We start from the raw sequence: 13,809 nt of genomic DNA on the forward strand, positions 1-13,809 counted from the left end.
ATCTTTAAATTTTTTAGGGATATCTCCCATTTGCACCTCCAACTGATTAATTATGGCCCGATCAACATCCTGGTTGTGTTGCATAATTTCCACTTTCTTCTTCAGCCCCATAATTTCATTATAGTTCCAAGAATCAACTTGGATAATAGAGTCCACTTTGAGCTTTGCAGAATGTAAGAAGGAAAGCTTGTTGTCCCTCTGCAGTGAGTCACAAATGTCATCAATACTCTCATGTAGAGGGGAACCAACCTTTTCCATTTGTTCCTCCCTATCCATCTAGACCTCCTCTCTATTCTCAAAAGGGGCTTCTTGCCAGATTGGATCCTCCTTTTGTTGTTCCCTAGTCTCTATTACAGGAGTCGAAGCCAAAACCATATGATCCACATCCTTCATAGTAACTGGGTCATCAGTTAAGTTTTCTTTGTCTTTAACACCCCCCTCGGACACAATCTTATTACCTTCATTGTCAGAGATGATCTGTTCTGAGTTACCCTCAGATGTATCCTCCTCTTTTTATTTATCAAATTTTCCTTTTGTTTTCGGATATCCCTCCAAATTTGAGCTAAATTCCCCAACATCTATCCCTTCCTCTTCCTCCGAGATATCCTTCTCAAAACCCTCAAAACTCTCCGACTCAGACTCAATTTCAACTATATGTTTTTGAGAACTAGAGGGTTTAGGTTTTACCTTTTCTTTCCCTTTAACATTCTCATCCTTCTTACACTTCTTGGACTGAGAACCATTCTGATTACCAAAAGAAGGAGTCAAAGCAATGGACTTATTTTTACAAAAGCCCTCAATAAGAAGTATCAGACCTTCATGTAAAATAGGTCGAGACTCCTTCTTCCTATGGGCAAATAAACTTTGAAGCAATGAAAAACATAGATAGAAAGGGAAAGAAATTCTATCCTTATATCTAAAGTCGTTGAGGAAAGCAAAATGAAATTTGTGAACTCTTTTGTTCCTACCATCCAGGATAAAGTACTCACGAATGCAGCTAAGCACATCACGCCAAATACCTTTAATCTGCTCCACATCAAAGAAGTCTCCACTCTTTTCCATTTGCTTCTCCTCATCATCCGTGTTCGAAAATTTTTTATAGGCCACATTGGAGATAGTGGTCTATTTTGAAAACTTTATGCCACCCGTGGGGAGCCGCGTGACCTCAACAATGAAGTCCTCAATAAGCTTCACAGTGACTCCATGGAGAGTGACTCTATCATCAGCCCAATTTTTAAAGAAAGCGGTAGTGATATGGGGTTTGAAGCCATGCAAACGCTCTAGATAACTAACCACCTTCCCTTTTTGAAGAATCTTCCAAACATCCTGACGAGCCTTCCAGTCATCACATTTTTGGGTTCTTGTTTCCACGGCTCACCCCCCATTCTGCCAATCAAACACAAAACTAGAAACACCCAGATATAGAACACAAAGAGGTTGAAAGGAAACCAATTTTTAGTTGCATGATTTGGAGGCCGCCTTTTAGAAGATATGTGTTGAGACCACATTACATTCACATGAATGTACCTCCTCGGGGAAGGTAATCTGACAGTTGTAAGGCCACTCCACCAAATCATTAAATTGCTAATGCAAATAAATCTTTCCCACTTCAGAATGAATGGCTTCATAATTAATGATCATTTTAAGATCAGCATGCTTTTTTAATTCCTCATGCCACCTCACCTTATGCCCCGTTTGAATAGCACAGTTGGCTATCCACTCAGCAACACCATTGGCCTTGCGGTATGTATGGGAAATGACCACCTTTTCAAATTTTTGAATTAAGGTTTTGATTTCCATAACCGTAGCTTCAATAAACCATGAGATTACATTTTTATTATTTAGGGTATTTATAATGTTCAAAGAATCACCTTCCAACCATAATTTGGAATACTCCAATTCGACAGCTAGCTTAATAGTATAGAGGGCAGCAGTAGCTTTAGCAATGTGGCTGTTAGATTTACCAATAGGGATAGCAATAGCGTCAATAACATTACCCACCTCATCTCTCAAGACCCCTCCACATCCCACTCTTCCTGGGTTTCCCTTAGCAGCCCCATCAAAGTTCCCTTTGATCCATCCAAAAGGAGGCACCTTCCATTTTATACTCAATCTTGGATTATTAGTATTCAGATTGGACCTTTCAGAACGTAAAGAGTTCTCAAAATGGAAAGTTTGCTCAGAAATTCTCTGGGATTTAAAGTTCTCCTTGATGGATCTAATGATATTCTGACCAAGCACCCATCCTGGAAGATCTTTGCTCCTAAAAATTTGATTATTTCTTTCTTTCCAGATTCCCCACCAGAGGTGAGGGACAGTAAGTTTCCAAAGAAAAAGAGCATCAGGATCCTTAGAGGGGCAAAGCCAGCTTCTAAAAGAGAGCTCCACATTGTTTTGATGGACCCATGTTGTACCCCAGAAGTTAAGAATCTCAGTCCAGACTTGTTGGGTGTAGGAGCAATTCAAAAACATATGGTCTCCATCTTCAAAACCATTTTTGCATAAAATGCACCTATTAACCACATTAATACCTCTTTTTTGCAAATTATCTAGGGTCAGAATTTTATTTTGAAGCAGAATCCAAAAGAAGATTTTAATTTTGGGAATGAGACCCTTAATCCAGGCATGAGACCAAAGAGGTTGACTTCCCTTATCCTTTGAGGCAAATACTGAAGAGACTTTAAAATGGCCACTAGGGTCAGCATGCCAAATAACCTCATCCTCTAGATTAGGATTCAAAGAAACAGCATTGAGATATAATTGGATATTGTTGAAGCCTTGATCAACATTAGTTAAATTCACACAGGAATCATTCTGCCAATAATGACTAACTAATCTACCAAATCTCTGCTTGCATCGGTCAACAAGATCATTGTAAAGGAAATCTTCAAACAAGGGATGATCCATTAACCAAACATCTTCCCAAAATTTCACCTGTAGCCCATTACCAATTTTCCATGAACATCCTTTTCCTAGAGTTTTCTTGGTCCCCTGAATAGCCCCCCATATAGAGGAAGGCTGAAAAACATCAGGAGCAGAGAAGAAATCAGGAAGGGATTTAGCATTGAAGAGGTACTTTTGTTTCCATATGGTACTCCACTCTTTGTTGTCATGATAGACTCTCCAACCTTGTTTTGCTAAAAGAGCATCATTCATGCATCTGATTTTCCTGATTCCCAAAGCCCCTTCCCTTAACGGTTTGCAAACATTATCCCAAGCTATTAAAGGCATTCTCCTTTTCTCCTCAAAACCAGTCCAAAGGAAATTTCTTTGAATTTTTTCAATAGACTCAGCAAATTTAGAAGGGATTCTAAAGAGACTTAAAGCATAAGTTGGTATGCTTTGAAGACAAGCTTTGAGAAGAGTTAACTTACCAGCCTGGCTTAAAAGGTTCCCTTTCCATCCCGCAAGTTTCATACTGAATTTGTTAATTAGATCTTCCCAGAAGGTATCAGGGATATTCAGACCTAGAGGGAGGCCTAAGTAAGAAGAGGGGAGGGATCCAATAGAAAATCCAATGATTTTAGCAATTTTATTTTTTCTCTGGATTGGGGTATTTATAAAGTACACAGCACTTTTATTCCAATTAACCAACTGACCAGAGGCAAAGGAATATAAGTTAATAGCTTGCTTCAAATTTCTAGCTTCCTTAACTTCAACCTTACCCAAGAAGATGGTATCATCAACAAATTGTCCATGAGAGCAAACAAGAGGATGGAAGGTTGTAAACCCTTGATGAAACCTCTATGGACCAAATCCCCAATATGCCTCCCCAAGCAATCAGCCATGATTACAAAAAAGATAGGAGATAAAGGATCACCTTGTCTCAAACCTCAAGAGGGATAAAAGAACTGAGAAGAGCTTCCATTAACCAGAACAACAATAGAAGAGGTAGAGATCAATTGATGAATAACACCAACTACCTTGTGATCAAAACCGAAAGCAGAAAGAATTTTTAAGAGGAAAGACCAATCAACTCTGTCATAGGCCTTAGCAATATCCACTTTCATAACGAATCCCTGATTGTTAGAACAAGATAAGGAATGAATATTCTCATGAGCGGAGATGATAGAGTTAAGAATCTGCCTACCTAGGATGAAGCCATTTTGTTGATCAGCAATAATCATAGGGATCACTTGGATAAGTGTGGAGGTAAGAACTTTGGAAATAATTTTATAGAAAGAATTACAAAGGTTGATCGGTCTAAAAAGATTAGGAGAATCAGCACCTATTTTCTTTGGGATCAGGCATAGAAAGGTGGAGTTGACTTCCTTAAGCATCTGTTTGGCTCCATAGAATTCCTTCACAGCATCACAAACATCTTTGCCCACAAATTTCCAAAGTTTTTGGAAGAAAAAAATGGGAAAACCATCAGGCCCATGAGCTTTATCTCCTCCCAGGGAACTGACAGCTTTGAAAATTTCATCATCCTTAGGTATAGAGCTTAACATTTTATTTTGTTCCTTCGAAACCAGAGGAGGAATCACTCTAACGATTTCAGCCTGACTCTCTAGATTTATGTTATGATTAGCTGTCATAAGAGAAGAAAAAAAAGTCACCATTTCTTCCATGATGGTGTTGTCCTCTATAATCTTCAGATCTAGCAAAATTGTTAAGCATAGATTTGTACTCTATATCTATCTGATTCTTCCAAGCATTTAGTATCATGGTACACATGATACTTTGTCATATTACTAAACCTGTGATACGAATTATCACCTAGTCTAGTGGTAATAGTATTGCATGGAATGCAATACACAGGATAAAATCTAGACAGTGATTAAATTCTTCCTTTATCCAAGTTGTGACTCATAGGTACTAACAAGCCTATATCACAATATGATCTTGAGTTAAGATCTACCAGTACACAAGATAAAATCCAGAGAATGATTAAATTCTTCTGTTATCCAATTTGTGACTCATAGGCATAGAAATGTCTACATCACAATGTGGTCTTGAACTCATCCAAACATGACAGTAGTTCTTTATTGTTTAGTACATTATCTCAAAGATTGTCATCTCTCATAATGTCTTTTATACAAGTGTTCATTATCTCAGAGATCATCACCTCTTAGATAATGAATACAAATGGTGAAGCCCATAACAGTAATTAGCCTGACAATAATAATTTCAACACAAAATTATTTCATTAATAATTAAAGAATACAAATGTATTATAATTCAACCATACCAAGTCTTTTTCTGAAGTGATCTATCTTCACTCAAGAGAGAGGTTTGGTAAGAATATCTATTGTCTGATCTATAGTGCAAATGTATTCTAACTTGATAGTTTTCCTGTCTACCATACTGCTTACATAATGGTAATAAATTTCAATATGCTTGAATCTATCATGAAAAATTAGATTCACAAAAAGCTTGATGGAACTCTGATTAGCACAGTGAATGATAGTTGGGATTCATGGGTTGATCAAATAATTCCACAAGTAACTTTCTACGCCAAACTGCTTCCCAAGAAGTCATTGCAGTTGCAATGTATTTAGCTTCTGTGGAACTCTGTGCTACTGATGACTGCTTTCTGCATATCCATGATATCATTGCTAAACCTAAAGTGAAACAAAATCCCGAAGTGCTTTTCCTATCACTAACACTTCCACCCCAATTTGAGTTTGTGAATCCATGTAAGTTTAAGTCAACTTTCTTATACTTAAGGTCAAGGTTAAGAGTGCCTTGTAAGTATCTCATAATGTGTTTGACTACAACCAGGTGAATCTCCTTTGGCTCACACATAAACGGATGTAAGGCATTAACAACATAGAAAATATCAAGTCTTGTATTTACCAAGTACATAAGAGACCCAATCAACTGTCTATAAAGAGTAGAATCTATGGAGGGTGATTCTATTGCTGCTTCTTTAAGTTTGTGTAGATTACTCTCCACTGGAGAAGACATAGGTCTAAAATTCCACATTCCAAATCCCTTCAAGATATCTAATGCATACTTTCCTTGATTAAGTATGATGTTGTCAGATTTTTGCCATACCTCTAGTCCTAGGAAGTAATGAAAGAGTCCTAAATCTTTGATAACAAATTCTCTAATTAGATCTTTCTTGCATTGATCTATAAGATGATCATCACCTATTATTAGTAAATCATCAACATATAGTATTAAAATTATCATATCATCTTTATTCTTTTTATAATAGAGATTTGGATCAGCTTCATTCTTAGAGAATCCTAAACTAGTGAGATATGAAATGATTCTTTCATACCATGCCCTAGGAGCTTGTTTAAGCCCATAGAGAGCTTTTTTGAGCCCGCAAACAAAGACTTTAGGGTTATGAGTTTCAAGTCCTTTAGGTTGTTCCAAATATACCTCTTCAATAATACTTCCATTCAAAAATGTTGTTTTCACATCCATCTGATGTACTTTCCATCCCTTTGATGTTGCAATAGCTAGGACTGCTCTTACAAAGGTGTATTTGGCAACTGGAGCAAAGGTTTCTTCATAATTAATTCCCTCTTTCTAAGAGAATCCTCTAGCTACAAGTCTAGCCTTATATTTTTCAATGCTACCATCAACAGCATGCTTGATTTTAAATATCAACTTAGAAGAAACAACATATTTTCCCTCAATCCTTAGAAAAATTTTCCAAACATCATTCTTAATAATGGATTGGTATTCTTCTATCATAACATCCTTCCAAGTTGTATGTTTAATAGCATCTGAGACATTGGTTGGTTCTGATTTAGATAAATCACTCATGTTTGTAGCATAGCTAGAGAATCTTTTGGGTCTTTTGCTTTCTCTGAAGGTTCCTTTTGGTTGCAGAGAAGTCATGTGCTTCTTCTATAGTCTTAGAGGCCCAAAGTGGTCTTTTCTTAGGATTTTGAGTTTCCTCAAGATTAAGATTTTGAATTTCACCTTTAATTTCTTCAATGTTCTCTCTCTGAAATTCAGGTTCATGGTTTTCTTTAGAACTAGGTATATATGAAGGATCTTCAAAACTTAGGGCTCTTTTGAATGCTAAATCTTTTTCAAATATTACAACCCTACTAAGTTCAATGTCTTTCTGACGAGGTATGTAAACTTTATATGCTTTGGATGTTTCACTATATCCAACAAAAATACCTCTTTTGCCTGAAGGTTCAAGTTTAGTTCTTTTCTCTTTAGGAATATGAATGTAAATAGGACACCCAAATATTTTGAGATCACTGACATTTGGTTTAGAATTAGAGAAGATTTCCTCAAGAATTTTATCTCTGAGGTTAGATTGAGGACTTATGTTTTCAATATAGACAATAGTACATGAGGCTTCTGCCCAAAGATAAAACTCTAAGTCTTGATCAAGTATCATAGGTCTCGCTGCTTCAAAAATTTACCTATACTTCCTTTCTACTGCCCCATTTTGGTGAGGATTATAAGGAACAATATACTCCCTCTTAATTCCTACTTCTTTACAAAAATCTTTAATCAATTCTGAAGTATGTTCACCTCCATTATCAGACCTAAGAGTTTTAATTTTATGTCCTAATAGGTTTTCAGTTAAGGTTTTGAATTCTTTAAATCTCTTAAGGATTTCTTCTGACTCTTTATATTTTAAGAAGTAAATCTATGTTTTCCTAGAGAAATCGTCTATAAAAAGTATATATAACAAAAATCCTCCAAGAGAAGTAACAGACATGGGTCCACATAAATATGAGTGGACTAATTCTAAAACATTGTTAGATTTTCTAATGCTCATTTGAAATGGAATTTTGGTGTTTTTACCTAGTGCACACCCTTTGCATATGCTAGAATGATCTTTGTTTAATTTAGATATACGAGTAACCATATTTTTCATAGTCGATAAGGCTTTGAAGTTTAGGTGCCCTAACCTTCTATGCTACACTTCGTTTATATTAGCAGCTTCATGGATTAAGGCTTGAATAGGTTATATATTTAATTCATACAAGTATCCCTTTCTTTGACCAATCAACTTTGATCTCTTAAATGAAGAGTTCTTAGACTAGGTCATTACTTTATCGTCCATGAATGCAACCTTATGTCCATCATCTTCCAGTGTTGTGGTAGAGATTAGATTTCTCTTGATTCCTGGTACATAGAGTACTCTTTTGAGATGAAGAGAAAAACCTGAGTTCAATTTGAAGGTGTAATTCCCAATTCCTTTGACAAAATGAGTGGAATTATCACCTATGGTAACTTTGTCATTAACTTCTTTTGATATTGAGTCTAGTACTTCTTTATATCATGTATTGTGTCAAGATGATCCACTATCAATTATCCATGCTTTGCTTGATACTTCATTTGATAGCGCTAGGTACAATACATGTTTCTTAGGATCATAATTTTCCACTTTCTTATTAACATGCATACAATTTACTTGTTGCTTTGTATTCTCTAGGCAATTTTGTTTAGTGTCTAAATTTCTCACATTTAAAGCATTTTACTTTGGATAAATCTCTCTTAGGTTTGTCATTTCTTTGATGAGCCTTCTTCTTCTTGAAGTGCTTCTTCTTACCTTTCTAGGAATTTGTGTTGAGAACATGAAGTTCTTCATCTTCAGTTTTCAATTTCCCTCCTTTCTTGAGTTGATTAAATTCTTCTTGAAGGCAATCTCCTTTAAGTCTATTGAAGTCTGGGAGTTGGTCTCTAGCACTTACTCCTTGTGAGAATGTTTTCCATGAATCCAGTAACCCATTTATAGCCACAACTGACAGCTCTTTGTCTTCAATTATGGTCCCTATACTTGCAAGTTCATCTCTTAGACTAGCCACCCTTAGGAAGTATGAATTCACAGATTCTCCCTTTCTTATTCTTATATGATTTAGTTGCCTTTTTAGTGCAAGGGTTCTAGTTGCATTGTTAACCTCATATGCATTTATTAATGCACTCATCATTTTAAATGTTGTCTGATGTTTCATTAGCATAGGTACTATTTCATTTTTAACTCCATCTAATATGATTTTCATGGCTTTCATGTTTCCTTTAATCTAGTTAATTTTATGAGTATCGACATTAGGTTGTTTGATTTCCTTATCAACAAATTGTATTACATCATTGTCTTCAAGAGTCATCATAATTCTGAATTTCCATGCAACGAAGTGTTCTTTTCCATCAAACCTATCTTTGGGTCTAATTGCATTGACCATTGAAAGTAGAAGGACGTTGCTTTTAGATATTTTCAACTCTGATTGTCAATTTGCAGAACCTAGGTTCGACAACTTGGCTCTGATACCATGTAAGTTTTCTGCAAATTTTGAAGATATAATACTGATGGAGAATTAATATATTGCTACAAATTGATCTACTACAATTTTGGACTGAATATTATTATTCTGGAAGTCTGCAATAAATTTTGGAACTTATATTTTATTCTATACCAAATCGCTAAGGAGCAAATTGCTAGAAGAGCAACTGTAAGATTATATTGTGTGTCTTCTATGAGAATGATCAAGACCTCTTCATCTTTCATTTGAGAAGATTCCTCTGTCCCCTAGCTTCACAGAGCATGGTCAGGTGTCCACCATGTTTCACTCACTCGCCACCGTGATTTGGAAGTCAGCGCTCCTCTTTATCCCCTACCGCTCCATTCCCAGCACCTCCAAATCTGCTCGACAGAATACTTGCCCCATGAACCAATGGTTTGATGATACCTATAAAACTTTCCACTGCTCCTTGCACTTGGCTTTCAATACTCATTCCCCCGCTTTCACCAACATATGACTCTCTTACAAACGATTTATTCGCCATAAGAAGTGGTTCTTTATTGCTTCACACAGTAGATCCCTCTACAACATGCTTATACAGTGTCCCAAGATGTTTTGGCGCATCATCTTCCCCCGACATCCCCAACCCCCCGTTCAACCCTAACATTCGCCTCCTTGCCTCCCATGTCTCCATGTTGTATGACATCCCGAGTCAACTCACTCCCCTTCCCATCCCACCACCCCCCCATTGTCACTTGTTCTCCACCTCCAGCATTTACGAGGCCATCAAATTAAAATGCAGTAGTGCGACTAATGAGGAGGGTTTTTAGGTTGAGCTCTTCAAGCTCAATACCACGATCCTGGGCCCTTATCTCTCTACACTCTTTAATAGAGTGGTTTGCTTTGGTTTTCCAAACTCATGGTTGAGACACGTTATTTACTCAATCCATAAGTTTGGGTTGGCTTCTAATCCTGAAAACTATAGGACCATCATGATTGGGCATACATTTGTCAAACTTTATGCCACAACATAGAATATTATTCTATCCAGTGAGCTTGATAGGAGAAATTATAGGGCTAAGGGCCAAGCAGGGTTCAGGGCAGACTACCAAACCATGGATCATATCTTAACACTACAGGCTATTATCAAGGAAACCCAACACCACTCGAAGAAAGTCTATTGTTGTTTTGTGGATTTTCGTAAGGCTTTTGATTCCATCCCCAAAGTGGCCCTTTTTCAGAGACTTAGAGATATTGGTATTTCTGAGATCTTGCTGATGGCTATCATGAGGTTATATGAGACAGTGATTGGTAGACTTGGGACCACTGAGGGCCTCTCCGATGCTATCCAAAGCACCATTGGGGTGAAGCATGGCTACCCTCTCTCACCCACCTTGTTCGAGATCTACATTGATGAGCTCGTGGCCTTTTCTCAGTGAAACCTCACTTCCAAGTGATGGTTGTCATCTACACCAAGTATTGATCTTCATCCTTCTCTTTGTCGACAATGTGGTTCTTCTTGCTTCTTCTCCTGAGGGTCTTCAAAGTTTTAGATAGACTTGCGTCTTTGTGTGACATGAGATGGTTGGTCGTGAACCTAGAGAAGACTCGTGTTATGGTCTTCAACAATTTGAAGACCTCACATCTCCATTTTCACTTCCATGGCCAAGAAGTTGAGATTACATCATCTTACACATACCTTAGGGTTAAGTTTTATGGATCATGTTTTACTTGAGATTAGCCATTCAGCGTCAGATCAGTAAAGGGTTCGATTCCCTTGCCATGCTTGAGAGATAATGCTTCAGACACCACTTTCAGGACACATTGTCTAAGCTATCTCTCATGGATTCCTTGGTAAGACCCACAGTGCTCTATGATTGGGTGGCATGGGGTCCTTCCCTGGTGGACTCGAATTGGGCCATGATCGAGCACACCCAGACTCTACTCCTCCGTTGGATTATTAGATGTCATAGATCTACTCGCCACAGTGTTATTTTGGCTGAGTTTGGAGCCCACCCATTCAAGCTTGCAGCCATTTTTGACCTGATCTAGTTTCTCCACCGTCTTCATGGCCAACACAAATACCCTTACTTAGCCTACTGTTGTTTAATTGCTATTGCAGACTCTAATCCGGCCACTAGAGCCCGTTGTTGGTATGCTCAAGCTACTATCCTGTTGAGATCAGTTGGGATCGACATCGACTGTCTCCCTCCCTACCAATTCTCATTGGACGCTCCTGCTCATCTCCTCCCCTCTCGACAAGAGTTGAACGGGCATGTCAAACTTGACATTTACAAGCAGTATATAATAAACCTAGGTTGATCTTCTATGGGGTTACATCTAAGGATGACATTCTACGTTGAGAGCACTTCTTAGATATTTGAGATGGGATTATTGTACGCCCTGACTACTTACACAAACATGGGACACATGCCCTGCGTATCTCCCTTAGTTCCTTCAGGGTGGGCTCACACAGACTCCGGATCTAAGTCGATCACCATATTGCTAGAAAGGATCGGGTTTGTAGGCTTTGTACCTTAGCAGAGGCTGAATCTAAGACCCATTTCCTTTTCAAATGCCCCATATACTACGAGATTAGAGGGAGATCTTATAATCTATTTAGAGATTGCAAATCCCTCTCAAATTTCTTCAGGTACACAGATCAATGTTGCATTGCGCTCTACCTCTACGAGTTCTTACAGCTCGCAACCATACTTTACAGCTATCATTCCCCACGAGTCAAACCCAGGCACAGCTTATCATGACCTTCTCGCCCTTAGTTTCGGCTCAAGGTGTGAAGCGACTGTGCAATTTCCCTAACACAAGCCATTCCAAATCACTGAGACCCCGTAGTAGACCACTTCACCAACGACACTCCTCTCATAGCACTCAACTACACCACAAGGCCCTTGGTAGCTGCTGGCCATATCAGTTGTCGTTAAATTGTTTCCCTTTGAAGACGAATACCTAATTTTTTTCATGATGTCTCATGTTTTCTCCTTCATTTATTGTGCTTATTCTTTTGTGGACACCGTTTGGTGTTTCGTTTGTCCGCTATCTTCTTGGTTGTAAGCTTCCAATTCCATAGACCCAAGTTGTGGTCTTTTGTTGGACATTAATAAAATTATCTTATCTTATCTAGACATATAAGCCCATTTAATCGACGCAGCCCAAGTTTTCAAAATTGTGGATAAAACAAAACAACATGGGCCCTTTGTAAACCTAAAAATATATCAAGATATAATATCAAAGATCAAACACAATGAATGCTTCATTCCCACACCTTACTTGAAAATTTATATCATTAATAGTTGTACAAAGAAAACACACATCGACTTCAACCAGTTGTATAGCTCTTATGATGACATCATGCTCCACTTGAAATGCACTAATTCAACTCCTCCATCTGCGCAAAGATGTACCATATGTTTGTAAAATGATTATATGAAAACCATAAACTATGCTCTCAGCAATGGTTTCTTGTTGTGATCAAAATCCTGCTGCAAGTCACAAGGGAAGCCTATCCCATCTACAAAATATGTTTAGAATTCCAATGTATCTCAAGTAATTGGAATCTCACAATAGAACATAATTTTACTAACAAGAAATCAACAACAAAATGCTGAAATTGTACTTAAAAAGCCACCTCACAAAAAACCCAAATTCAAACCATAGCTATCAACAAGGGATGAAACGAAATATGATAATGTCATTTTATCTTTATTTAAGGCCAAAGATGAACTCACGTCAATGATATTGGTAGCGTAAGTTTTCCATAATGTTCTGGTGTTTCAATGATTTCTTTAGTAATCTCCAAAATAACGCATAGAAACATGAAACATTTCTATAGTTTAACTCTCAAAGTGTGTAGACCTCATAAATGACGTTTTAATTGAAAAAAAAATCAAATCCCTGAAAAATGAAATCTCATTGAGCCTGTATGATTAATCCCACAGTAATAATGTTGAAAGAAAAATAAAGAAAATAAATCTTGCCTTGTAAATATATAGATATAATGCGTGGCAGTCAGAGCACTTGGGAAATGATGACTGTTCATCTCCATCCTCGTCTTCCATGTATGCACCTGTGATGACACGACATTTCTCCTTTGTGGGATTGTAGACCCATGGACTACTCTAGTTTTAGGACATGCACAAGATCATGAATTGTGTTGAAAAGGATTCTGAAATTTCCATGAAAATACATTGCGCAGGCTACGTATTGGATCTGCTCAAAACACTTTTTCGGGGCTTGCAAAAGAAAATGGAAAGTGTTACACAACATTTTTAAGGATGCTTCCAACTTCTTACGCTATCTTTCGAGTGTCCAAGAAAGTGCCTAAAATATATGGAGGATTCCTAAAATAGTAGTGGTCCCACTATTTCCATTAGACTGAGAATGAATTTATCTTAAAAGCTTTAGAAAACATCCGACAAATTTAATTTTGTAAAGAAAGGCCATATTTTTCACCCTTAACATGTGTCCTATCTATACCAGAATGGAGCTCGAGATATAGAATAGTGGTATTAATCATGATATATATAAAACATGACAATATTCTCATCTCCAAGAGGTGTTACCTATACTTGTTTTGTAGATCATATACGAAACTACATTTGTTTTAAATTTGCTTTAGGAAATC

This window comes from Cupressus sempervirens, chromosome 7 (assembly GCF_028749045.1).
Source record: "Cupressus sempervirens isolate cs-2001-9-10 chromosome 7, ASM2874904v1, whole genome shotgun sequence".
NCBI lineage: Eukaryota > Viridiplantae > Streptophyta > Pinopsida > Cupressales > Cupressaceae > Cupressus > Cupressus sempervirens.